Below are 13,116 nucleotides of genomic sequence, written 5' to 3' on the forward strand. Positions count from 1 at the left end.
ATTGCCGAGGACACTGGAACCCCAGTCATTCCAAGAGCTCTTCTGTGTAACTTGTCTTCCAGGCTGTGAGTCATGCCAGCGTCCCTCTTGTAACTGGGCCAGGCAGCAAATACTGCTTCTCACTGAGGCCGGTCTTCATTGTTGTCTGCCACTTGACAATGGGGGAGCCCCAATATGCACAGTGTCTATGGTTTGATTTCCTTCATTTAAAATTGTATACATTGCAGCCATTGTCCACATCACCAGACAGCTCCCAATTCCTTTTCAATGGTTAATAGTCCAATGTCTGGATGAATGTTTATGACCTCTTCCCAGAGCCAGGAACACAAAAGCTTTTAAAAGTAATAAACAGAAAACTCATCAAGAAGTGCTATGGCCACATCCAGGGTGGATGATTGATATGTAAATGAGAGGTTGGCACTGATAAAGTTCCAGTGACATTTAACTCCCCAGCCACCCACACAATATTCATTACACCTATCTTACAGCATTTATTATCTCTCTCACCCACACAGAGGACCAAATACTCTGCCTTACACACTCCAGTTTGCCCAGCACACAGAGTTTAATGACCTTGAAGTCATCTACTCATTCAAAGCATCTTTAAACCAGTTTGCTAATGGAACATTTTGGGTGTAAATGAGTAGAGATTATATTTGTGCAAGATGTTGAAGCCTAGAACCATAAGTACAATTAGTAGTGAACTTAAATTTGTCTGAAGAGCTTAATATTCCCACCCTACAATTTCTAAAACCAAGAAACAAAATGTAAAAGAAGGTCAGTTTTGAGTTTTGTCATCAAGTCTCAGTTCATCCACTTACAGGTTATATAATCTTGGGTAATTTAGTGCCTGAAAGGCTCCTAAACATAAGGGGGATGCAGAGTGATAGTAGGGCATCATGGCCCACATCTGACTATAATCACAGCACCCACAAGGCCAAGACAAGAGGATGACGAATTTAAGGACAGCTTGCACTACAGAGCATGATCCTATCTCAAGAAAAAAAATAGAGAATAACTAATAGTACTTGCCTTGTACAGAACTTGAACCTACTGGATAAGAAATTGCTCAGAAAGTTCCTTTGGCTGTGGCAGACCTATAGTAAATGCTCAATGCATGAAGATTAGCATCATCTTGATGTGCAGTAAATTCAGCTGTCAGGGCTAGATTCTGTTTCTGCTTTGCAATTTCCTCAACTGCCAATGTGACTTTCAGAAACTGTTCTTTCTAAAGTTTCAGGAACACACATAAAAATCTGGGTGCCAGCCAGGAAGCATTTGGAAGCAAAACAGTCCTAAAAATAAGGAGAGGAGACATGCCTTTTTAAATGTTGAGTTTCTCTTTAAGAGCAAAATTACACTGTGAGTAAAGATCAAAATGCATTCTTTCTGTGACCTTGTTCTGAAGTGAAGTTTATTGGAGCATGATGCATGTCAGATGTTGTTCAGAGTGGCATATGCCCTTCCCGGGGCTTGCTGAACATGCACTGCGCATCTGGGAGTGGGGGTGGGGCGTTCTAGCAGGTGTTTCAGAGCTAAAGAGGAGAATGGGGGTCCTACTTTCCACAGCCTGTCCCTGTGTGGTTTTGAGGCCTTGGAAACTCAAGCTAATTATTCATAGCTTGGACTGAACTGCAATTTAATATCTTCCAAGAGCCAGTTCCTTCTTACCATTTCCATGGCTTACATCTTTGTCTGCTGCCACCCTACTTAGTGAACATCTATGAAGCCTCAAATCAGTGGCAAATCCCCCCAGAAGCCACTGTTAAGGACTCCCTTGCTGGCAACTTTTCCCTGCCCACTGTACTTCTTCTGCATAAGCCCAATCAAGTGGAGGAGCCAGAAAGATGGCTCAGCAAGTAAGAAAGAACACTTCCTGCTCCTGCAGAGGACCTGAGTTTGTTTCCCAGCACCCATGGCAGGCAGGTAGCTCACAACCATTCGTAACTCCAGATCCTGGAGATCCAACACCCTGTTCTGGCCCCCACCAACACACACACACACACCAACACACACACACACACACCACACACACACCACACACACACACACACAGGAGAGAGAGAGAGAGAGAGAGAGAGAGAGAGAGAGAGAGAGAGAATTAAAAGTACAATAAATCTTAGCAAGGTAACAGTGGAAGCCAGGCATGGTGGCACACACCTGTAACTCAACACCCAGGAGGATTTCAAGTTCAAGATCCAATCTGGGGCTATATAGAGGGACATTGTCTAAAAGAAAGACTAGAGGCTGGAGCAATGGTTCTGAAGTTAAGAGCACTGCTGCTCTTGCAGAGGATCAAAGGAGGTTCAAGTCTCAGCACTTACATGGTGACTCAAAATCATCTGTAACCCCAGCTCCAGGGGATCCAATGCTCTTTCCTGACCCCCAGGTCACCAAGAACACACACAGTACACATTCATACATGCAGGAAAAACACACATGAAAATAAATAATGTTTTTCTGAGGAAGAAAGGAAGGAAGGAAGGAAGGAAGGAAGGAAGGAAGGAAGGAAGGAAGGAAGGAAGGAAGGAAGGAACGAAGGAAGGAAGGAAGGAAGGAAGGAAGGAAGGAAGGAAGGAAGGAAGGAAGGCTAGACTGAAATAGCTGACTCAAGGACTTATTGCTGTCTCTCCACACACACCTATCTGCTCCACTTCTACACTTCCATTATATCAACACTAATGCTAAGCCCATTGTAGTGAGACAGCAAATATCTGGAAATTTTAAGAAGCCTGTTTATTCAATAAATTTTTGCAATATTTTTTGGAAGCTCAGCAAATAACTTTGTTAAGACACTTTCCTTGCAAAGGTCAAAGACATCTGCATTCCCATGTAACCAAAAAAGTATATTGATGTCATGTCATCAACATTCTATAAAATGAGTTATCCATTTCAGGAAAGCAAGTGATAATTATAACAATTGGTGCTAATTGGATATATAATTGGCTAGATCTAAACAGGAATTGAAAGAGACAAAGAATAGAAAGGCCTTGCATAGTTACAGCTGAAAACCAGAGTGTCAAAGGGATGCTTATGACACTGTTCACTGTCTCCACCCATCTTATCTTAGCTACCTCTCTATTGCTGTGAAGAGACACCATGATCAAGGCAACTTAGAGAAGAAAGAGTGTACTGGGGCTCACGGATGCAGAGGGTTAGTAGAGTCTATGACGACCATGGCAGGAAGCATGACAACAAGAAGACCAGCATGGCACTAGAGCAGTAGCTGAGACTTGTATTCTCAGCCGAAAGTAGGAGACAGAGAAAGATAACTAGGAATGGCATAGGTTTTAGAAAACTCAAAGCCCGCCCCCAGTGGCACGTCTCCTCCAACAAGGCCACACCTCCTAATCCTTCCAAATACTTCCACCAACCCGAAACCAAGTATTCAAATATATGAGCCTAGGAAGGCCATTCTTATTCAACACCCACAGCATGGAGTTCTTCAAAGCGTTTGCTGGAAATAAAAATTCTTTGACATCTTCTCTTTCCCAGAGCCAGTTAACCTCAGTGGGGCATCCTGTGTCACGGGGCTCACTTTCAACACAAAACAGTGTTTTTCATTACTGAATGGTTCAAATAAATATGTTTTTATCTTACATTAAGATCTCACATATATGACTGTAATTCTACCTGTTAAAAAACATTCTGCTTCCTGACAGATGTCCTAAGGCTAACAGTTCAGTTTGGGAGTAAGACAGTGTCATAGTTGAGTTTATTAGCTGGGATAATCACAGGCCAATTGCTTCTTTCTTCTAGCCAATTTCCTAAACTAGACAGTTAATTTTCTTTTTAATTTGTATGGAATTTTGCCTACATGTATGTCTGCACACCACTTTCATGTCATTTTTAGATTTCCTGGACCTGGAATTACAGACAGTTGTGAGCCTCCATGTGAGTGCTCTAGAACAAGCCTGGGTCCTCTGAAAGAGCAGCCAATGATCTTAACCTCAGAGCCACCTCTCTAGCCCCTGGACACTTAATATGCTGTCAAGATTACAAGACATTTTTGTTGAACGTGGAAGCTTAGTATGAGGTAGATGCATTGCCACGAGGTCAAAGCTGGCTTGGGCTACACAGTGATTTCCAGGCTACTTTGGTGTGAGAAAAAGAAAATAATCAAAAGATACACCCATACCAAGAATTTAGCTCAGTGTGTCATCTATGAAAAGAGATACCAGTGACCTCTTTTTTATTCCTCGTCCCATATGGCAAGCATCCAACGACTAGAACACAATAGATAACCCCATCTAGCCTTTTCTAGATCAAGGCCTCAGCCTCTTTAGTCGTTGCTTCTATAAGGAAGAAGTGACATTCCCATGACATACAGGGGGTTAGTTTCACAATCAACACCCAGAATTGAACCATGCTCTGCAGGAGATAGTTCTAAAAAGCAGAGCTACTGCAGTAATGAAGCAAAGTAGGCCCAGAGGAAAAGCCTCTCTCCTCAGGTGCACAAGAGGTGTGCCGTGGCCATGTCTGCATCCTGGGATTTCAAACTCAGTGGCAGTCCCATCACGCTGGTGACTTAAACTCAACTGGAACTCTTCTAAAGGTAAAGTTTATTCTTCCCATGTTCTAGCTATAGAAATAGTACATCCTTAAATGCCCTCCCCTGATAATGAGATTGATGACTGTCTTATATGCCATCCTATAGCATTCATCCAGCAGCTGGTGGAAGTAGAAGCAGACACCCACAACTAATCACTGAACTGAACTGGAATCCAGATGCAGAGAAGAAATGAGTGATGAGCAAAGGGGTCCAGACCAGGCTGGTGAAACCCACAGAAACAGCTGACCTGAACAACGGGGAGCTCTTGTTCCCTAGACTGATAGCTGGAATTCCAGCATGGGACTGATCCAGACTCCATGAACGTGAGTGTCAGTGAGGAGACCTCAGAAATCTCGGGACCTCCTGTAGTAGTTCAGTACTTATCCCTAGCATAGGTGTGGACTTTGGGGGTCCAATCCATATACAGGGATACTCCTTGAGCCAAGACACATGGGGGTGGGCCTAGGCCCTATCCCAAAGGATATGGTAGACTCTGATGAGCCCCCTATGGAAGGCCTCACCCTCCCTGGGGAGCTGAAAGGATATGTGATAGGTAGGGTTTTAGTTGGGGGGGGCAGGGGAGGAGGGGAGGGAGAGGGAACTGGGATTGACATGTAAAACAATCTTGTTTCTAATTCAAATCAAAAATAAAAATAAAAAAGAAGTAGCACATATTCTGGAAATATGCAACATCTTGAAAAGAAAAATAAGTTAATCTTCCATGATTCTACTACCCAGGGGCAAACTGCCATTAGCATTCAATGAATCTCTTTCCATCTTTAATATTACAGCTAGACTGACCCTAAACAACTGGCATTTACATCTTACGTGCTTAATAATGTCACTTCTAGCCACAAGGGAAGCTTGTTTCCTTTAACTGCATACTTTGCTTCTCTTAATGAAACCTGGGGTTTATTAATCAGGAATATAAGAGGATGGACATTGAGTGGGCTATGGGCACTGTCTGCTGCACCCCTCTTATTGGACACTTGGCTTCTGGCCAGTGCTTGCTCCCCAGATGGATCAGCTTCTAGAAGCTTTAGAAAGGAGGGCCTTGATGGAAAAACTAGAGCACTAGAGGCTCTGTCCTTGAAAGCTAAATTCTCTCTCTCCATCCCTCCCTCCCTCGCCCTCTCTTTGCTTCATTCTCTCTGTCTGTATTTCTCTGTGTCTTTCTGTTTCCCGTCTCTATCTTTCTCTGTCTCTCTCTCCCTTACTCCTCCCTCTGTTTCTTTATTGTGCGTGTATATCTCTTTGTGTGAGTCTGTCTCTGTCCCTCGCTGTATGTCTGTCTCTCTGTGTTTCTCTCTCCCTAGGTGTACATGCCTCTCCCCTCCTCCCTCCCCCTTCCTGACCACCATGATATGGGCTGTTCTACCGTGCCCTCCCTGCCATGAATGAACTGAAGTCACAAGCCAGAATACATTTTCCTCATTTAACTTGGTTGTGTGAGGCATTTGTCACAGCAGCAGCAGCAACAAAATCTGAGAGATACAGTGTATGAGGATCTAGAGGGTTGATTATTCCCTAGTTATCTGTATGACCCTGTGTGCTAATGTTCGGGCCTTTAAAGGGGCTCAGCAGGTGACAGCCCTTGGCTTGCAAGCCTCACAGAGAGAGTACACGACACAGAGATCATGCAAAAATAAAAGAGAACCAACCTCACAGGGTTGTCCTCTGACCTCCACATGCTACTACACACACACACACACACACACACACACACACACACACACCATGCATATATGTATACAAAAAATGTCAGTTTAATTATAGACTGAAGCCATAAACAACTTTCAAAATAAAATAAAAATGGAAAACAATCTAATTTTGCCTGTTTTTTTCCCCCAAAACCCAAAGCCTTTCTTCTCTGGGTAAGGAAATATTTACACCTTGAGGATTAATCTCTAATCGTTTCTAATTAGAATAAATGCCCAATCCATCCTGGGTGTCCGGGAACGTGACTAATACTTGCCTCACCTCACAGAGACTGCAGATGTAGTGTGGGTGAGGTTGTGAGGAGGGAGGATGGCGCCTTACAGCTGAAATCAGGTACCCACCAGTATCAGTGGGCCCTGAGCCTCTCCCCAGAATGTGTGAGAATGTCAGGGAAGCTCAGATATTGAGTCATTCAGAAAACAGACTAGAGAGGAAATAGCTTAGTGATCAGGACATCAGGAGACCTCTGCATTCCACAGAGGTGACCCTTCTAACATAACCAGGACATTCTGGGTGGCATCCTCAGCTGCCAATGAGAATGGGGTTAAGAGTAACTCATAGGGTCCTAAAGAGGAGTCCAGAAGCTAATTCACAGAAAGCCCCAAGCATATGCCCTGAAATAGTAAATAATCAAAAGTGTTAGCAACAGATATCCCACCCCACAGACAGACTTAAATCAACGGCAGATACCTATATATTCTAGAAGGCTCACCAGACAAATCTAATGGGTGGCCAGGACTGAGAAAACCTAGTTCACTTTTGAACCAAATACCAATGAGACTGGAGAGGGGATGCCTGCCATCTGTGACTGAGCAGCAGTGGTAAATAAATAACATCTCAGAAGGAGCAGACAAATGTTACCCAAGGAACATGAGATCTGCAGTCTCTGTTTGGGGGAAGGGGGTTGAGAAGAAGAGGACAACAGGCTACAACAACCTTAGGCTAAGACTGTTTCAGACACTAGTGAAGGTCCCCTCACCCTCCCCTGGGAGCTATATCTGGGAGCCACAAAAAGAAAACCTCTAAAAGGGAGATGGAGCCAGTTTCATCAGGAGAGAATTTGTGGTACCTGGGAGTACAGGCAGAGCTGATCCAAAGTCCAGATAATATCAGCAATTGATGCTATAACAGTATCCACTTGAGTATTTAGATATGCACCAAGAACATGTACACATCAGTAAAAGCAGCTGATACTGACATTTACTGCCTACCAGTAAATACTAACACAAGTAATTTTGTGCTTATCTCATTTCACCTTCTTCACGGCTCTCATTTGAGCCACACTATAAGAGTACTCAGGTGAGGTAGCTTGCCCAAGCTCGAACAGCTAGTAAGTTCAGGCTCCTTGGATACAATTCCTAGAACTCATGTAAAGGTGAGAGAGAAAAAGCCTCAGAGTTGTCCCTCTCCCAGATCCAAGGTCTTAACCCACCCGCTAGACATCTGAGCCTCAGGCCACCTGACACGTTCCTGATGGCTCCCCAGTGCCCACCCTGGCCTTCAAACCAGCAGCTGGCTCTTCAGAATGTGCTGCCCACACAGCCACAGGATATAAATCTGTACCAACCTCCTCAGAGTGGGCTGCGGTTGGGTGTTCCAATTTTAATCGTTGACAGCAGTGGAGTTCTGGCCATTCAATCCACTTTGTCAGAGAGAAGGCAGCCACCATCTGACAAAGCGAATGCTCCAAACACATGAAGGGAGGGGTGTGGAGCAGATGTGGTCCCCAGGGAGAGCACCTCTTCCATGAGACCAGCTCCTAAAATGTAACCTGGCCTCAGCGTCTACATAGTGGAAACCTTTCCCAGTTATCAACATCAATTGCAAAATATCATATTGTGTTTTGAGTGTCTCCCAGCATTCTTTGTCTGGACCCATTAATTTGAGAAAGTGCATTGAAACTAACCCTGCTTCTAGCATCTTCATTCCATGGAGCAGAAGGACATTTGTGTCATAAGCAAGCCAGAGGAACAAGATTTCTGGCTGGCTTCTGCCTTTAGGACTTGACTCCTGACCTTAGGTAAGTAATTGTACCACCGGGAGTTCATTAAAGGAAGCAGTAAACAGGACGCTGGGGCCCTTTCTGTTGGCCCTTCACGGAAGGTCAACAGGAGGGGCTTTATTCTGCCTCTGGGCTTCATTATGGTCTGAGGCTGTTCTCTGCTGGGGAATGCACCCTTTTACAGCATTTACAAGATCACAAAAAAACTGACATTAAAGGCAGCTGAGTTACACATCTTAGCTTTCCATATTTTTTTACTATTTCATCCTCCTAACCATGCTTTGAAGAAGTGAGTGTTGATATTATTCCCACTTGACAAATAAGGAAACAGGCATAAAGTTTGCCTGGTTTATATGGCTGGGACCAGACCTGAGATGTCTGCACTTCCAACAAATTCATAGATGACTGTGCATGTACATGGGATGATGTAAGGTTCCCGCTGTGAACTCTTAATGAAGCCTTAGCCAATTGAAACTGCATGTGAAAGCAATGGAAAGAGACAGGAGGGCTCTTAAGGCCTCCCATCATAGTAATAAAACCAAACTATCACTCACTGAACATTTCCTGAGCTTGTACCCGAGACTATAAGCTTTATGTATGTACAGTTCTGCATTCCCATGGTCACCATGGTTCTGGGAGAACGTAGTATTCTCCATTTCTTGGGTTGTCAACAATGATTTCATTAAAAGAAATTCCCTCCAGAAATTATACTGGAGTACCCTCAAAATGGCATCCAAATGTCCACAAGTGGGAGAAGGCTTTCTTGTTTAAGACAAGGGACAATATCCCATAGTTACTCTTCCCAAATCTGGCCGTTCCTGTCCTCAAAGCCATTACTGCTCACCAAAATACCAGGCTGCTTCTGGTAATTAGTAGACTGAGGAAGGGAAAGGCATTTCTCTTTTGTTTGTTTCTTTAAAGTGGCATCTCATGTAACCCAGGATGGAGTTCTACTCATTATATAGCCAAAGATGACCTTGAACTTTTGATGTTCCAGTCTCTGCCGCCTGAGTGCTGAGATAATAGGCATGCAGAAGAAAGGCATGTCTTAAAAATAACTCAGTATAGGCATTGGCATTGCACTAGGGACTCTGCCACCTACTCCCACACAGCAGCCCGGTTCTCCTGCTCAGCCACACAGGTTGAATAGACCAAAGCCATGGTTATGGAGAAGCCTAGTCCCCTGCTGGTTGGGCGGGAGTTTGTGTGACAGTACTACACCCTGCATAACCAGGTCTCAGACACGCTGCACAGATTTTTGGAAAGAACTCTTCCTAGGCCCACAGAGACTTGAATTCCAACAAAAGCCTGGGGATGCAGGCTACGGGCAGAAGGAAATCCACAGGAAAGTGATATCACAAAACTTCACCAACTGCCAACCACGATCTGCCAGGTGTATGCTCTAAATAATGGGGTGGTGGTCCAAGTGATCGAGCTACTGTCCAATAACATCCAGGCTCTGTGGACGTTCGTGCAGATCTTTGTCCTTGCTCCTGAGTGTTCTATTGCCAACAAGTTCTATGTTCCCAGCAACATCTTCAGATACCAAGATGAGGTCTTTGGTGGCTTTGTCACTGAACCTCAGGACGAATCTGAGGAAGAAGTAGAAGAACCTGAAGAATCACAGTAGACACCTGATGATTCTGGAACTTTCTGTGGTAAGATTGTCAGCAACAACTTGGAGGAGCATTTAGAGGAGCCTGTTGTGGAGCTGCAGCCAGAACCGGAACCTGAGCCTGACATCCAGGACAAGGCTGAGCCTTCCTTGGAGGACGCTGCTCCAGAGGATGTGCTAAAGAGTGCTTCCCCGGCCCCAAAGGATGTCACCCCAGCACAGGGGACTTGAAGACATTTTCTTGGGCATCTGTGACTAGTAAGAACCTTCCTCCCAGTGGGGCTGTTCCAGTGACGGGGACACCACCCCTTGTAGTAAAAGTACTGCCTTCACTTTGTGGTGGAATATCAGATTCCACCACAAAGGCCTCAGAGAGCAATATCCCTCCTCCAAGGGGACCCTGGCCAATCCGTGAGGCTGATGAACCAGATGTGGTGAAGGATGGTGAGGCACCCTGACAGTCACCAGCTCTTCATCGGGAACCTGCCACATGAGGTTGACAAGTCAGAACTAAAGGATTTTTTCCAAAGTTATAGGAACCTTATGGAGCTGCGTGTTAACAGTGGCGGGAAGTTACCCAACTTCGGTTTTGTTGTGTTTGATGATCCTGAGTCTGTCCAGAAGGTCCTTAACAATAAGCCCATCGTGTTCCAAGGTGAGGAAGAGAAGAAGATGTGTGCAGTCGGGGAAGGTGACTACAGGGATAACTGACTTCGGGGACCCTGAGGCCCCCATGGTGGGCCGAGAGATGGGATGAGAAGCCCTCCCCGAGGAGGCATAGTGCAGAAACAGGTTTTGGTGTGGGCAGGGAGATTACAACTCCAAGGCAGTGAATTGCTTGGCCCACACAGCACATAGCCCAGGCTCCTGCAGAATGGTGAATTCCTCCAACCAGCCTTTGGGGTCTTGGAGCAGTCTACTATAAACTGCTCAAGTTTGCACAATTTTAATTTCGTTTGTGTTCATGGTGTGTGGCCCCCCTACTCCCCCTTTTCTCCCCTGACCTTTTAGTCCTTCACTTCCAGTTTTCCAGAACCATGCTTTAGGAGGAGTAGGATTTTAAAGAAGAGGAGAGATTCTCTCACCTTCCTGCTGGCGCTGCAGATACAGAGAGTGGAGTGTAATGGCCATTCCCCAAAGAAGGGCGTCTGGCTTCTCACTGACAATGGATGTTTCATTTGTTGGGGGACACAGGATTTGATAAACATTTTGGAAGCAGGAAAAATCTGTCATGATTCCTTTCTGGTGTGGAAAAAAATTGCCTTTTGGCAACTGCCTCTGGGTCCCTGCTGGTGTGGCTAGCTGAATAAAAGGTGTTTCCAGAACTCTTTGTTCTTTTGACATGTGATTACCAAACAGTTCTAAACCTCTGTTTTTATCATTGGTTTTTAAATTGTGGCGTAGCCTGTCAATGTCTAGAACGAAACTAAGGATTTTTGATGAAATGTTAGATTTTTTGAGGTAGAGTTTTTCATATTTTATTTGTATTTGTAAAAAGAAAAAAGAAAAAGAAAAAGAAAAAAAATCCCCACAAGAAAACAAACTCCAAAACTGATAGGAAAACTGTGCCTTCTATTTACCGTTGATTCCAGTCCTGGCAATTTTTAAAGAAAAGTAATAAAGATTCTAGATTTGTTTAAAAAAAAAACTCAGTATTCTGAACCTAAAATATTTTTTATTTTGCAAAGCAAAAAGAAAAATCAAAAATCCTAAGGGACATTTGAACTACTTTTATGTTACATTCACATCACTGTATATGGAACGGTAGATCGTTGACAAATAGTCCCAGTTTCTACATTAGTAAGTGAAATGGGCATAACATATGCAAAATACACTCTTGTTATACAACAGGCCCTCAAAGGAAAATGGGCATTACACATCATCGTACCATGATGCATTTCTGCTAATAAATAAGAGAGATACTATTGTAAGCAAAATGTTTTGAATTCATGTCCTAACTTTTCTGCGTCTTCTGTGACAATAGCAATTAGTCATTGATGTAAACTTTGATGGCAGTTTCTTCCTAGAAACTTATGTTTGGGACTTTTTTGTTTTGTTTTGTTTTGTTTGCTGAAGAAGGTTCCGGAGTCTTTCCACAGTGGTGGTCATTTCTCCTTGCTAGACAGAAAGCCAGAAGAATACCACCAGCAGGGTAGAAAGATGTGATTCATTAGCTCTCTTCAATTTGCTAAATCAGCCTGGGAAATGCAGATGTGCCAGATGAGGACCAGTCAGGAGGTACCAGCCTGGTTTCCCTTTTAAAATTGTACAGGAACATCTACCAAATAGTATCCAAATGCTCACCAATGGGGTGGCCTTCTTCTTTAAGATGAGAAATGGTAGCATAGGCAGGTCAGGGACAACTGACTTCTTAGCACCCCCAGTATGTAGGGAGAAATGACAGCAGCTAAAGCTGGTTGGCTCCCATTGGGGCTCAATGACTTTGGAAATGTGTGGATCCCCAAGACCTGTTAATGCCCATCAGGAAAACGGCACACACACCTTAATATTTTGTCAATAGTCACAGTCAGTAACCAGGTTTCTTATAAGTTTGAGATTCCACATTCACACTCATCTCCATGATGTTAGTTTACTAGTCTGTAAATTGCAGCTAACAGAAAACCCAGGTGCTATTTAGAAATCACACATCTGAGCCAGGCGTTGGTAGCACACGCCTTTAATCCCAGCACTCCAGAGGAAGAGGCAGGCAGATCTCTGTGAGTTCAAGGCCAGCCTGGTCTCCAGAGCAAGTGCCACGTAGGCTCCAAAGCTACACAGAGAAACCCTGTCTCAAAAAACCAAAAAAAGAAAGAAAGAAAGAAAGAAAGAAAGAAAGAAAGAAAGAAAGAAAGAAAGAAAAGAAATCACACATCTGTAAGATATCAGAGGTGAGGCTCCACCAACAAGAATTTAAAAAAAAAAAAAAGAGTTGCACAATGTGGCAATGATATGGATCTGAAAGCTTTGTGAAGCCTTGATTAGCTAGAAAATGGTTTCTTGATAAGTAATTCTCTGCTGCCATATATTTCTCCATTTGTATGTGTTGCTTCTCCATTTAGAGTCATGTTTTCCCATGAGCCAAAATGTATGCCCTAAAATGCTTATCCCTTGAGATGCTCCTGGAAGGGAAACTGGACACCACCAAATTCTCTCAGAGATTCCTCAGGCACATGAGCAAATTAAAAATTCTGGGAAAATGAAGTGCCTCAGGAGAGGAAATGATCTGGG

At 43.9% G+C, this 13,116-nt stretch overlaps 1 pseudogene; it reads left to right on the forward strand.

Annotated features, from left to right (window-relative positions):
• Positions 1-9,432: 9,432 nt before the first annotated feature.
• LOC100770487 lies at positions 9,433-10,721 on the forward strand (annotated as a pseudogene).
• Positions 10,722-13,116: the final 2,395 nt, after the last annotated feature.

Source organism: Cricetulus griseus (genome assembly GCF_003668045.3).
Source record: "Cricetulus griseus strain 17A/GY chromosome 1 unlocalized genomic scaffold, alternate assembly CriGri-PICRH-1.0 chr1_1, whole genome shotgun sequence".
Lineage (NCBI taxonomy): Eukaryota > Metazoa > Chordata > Mammalia > Rodentia > Cricetidae > Cricetulus > Cricetulus griseus.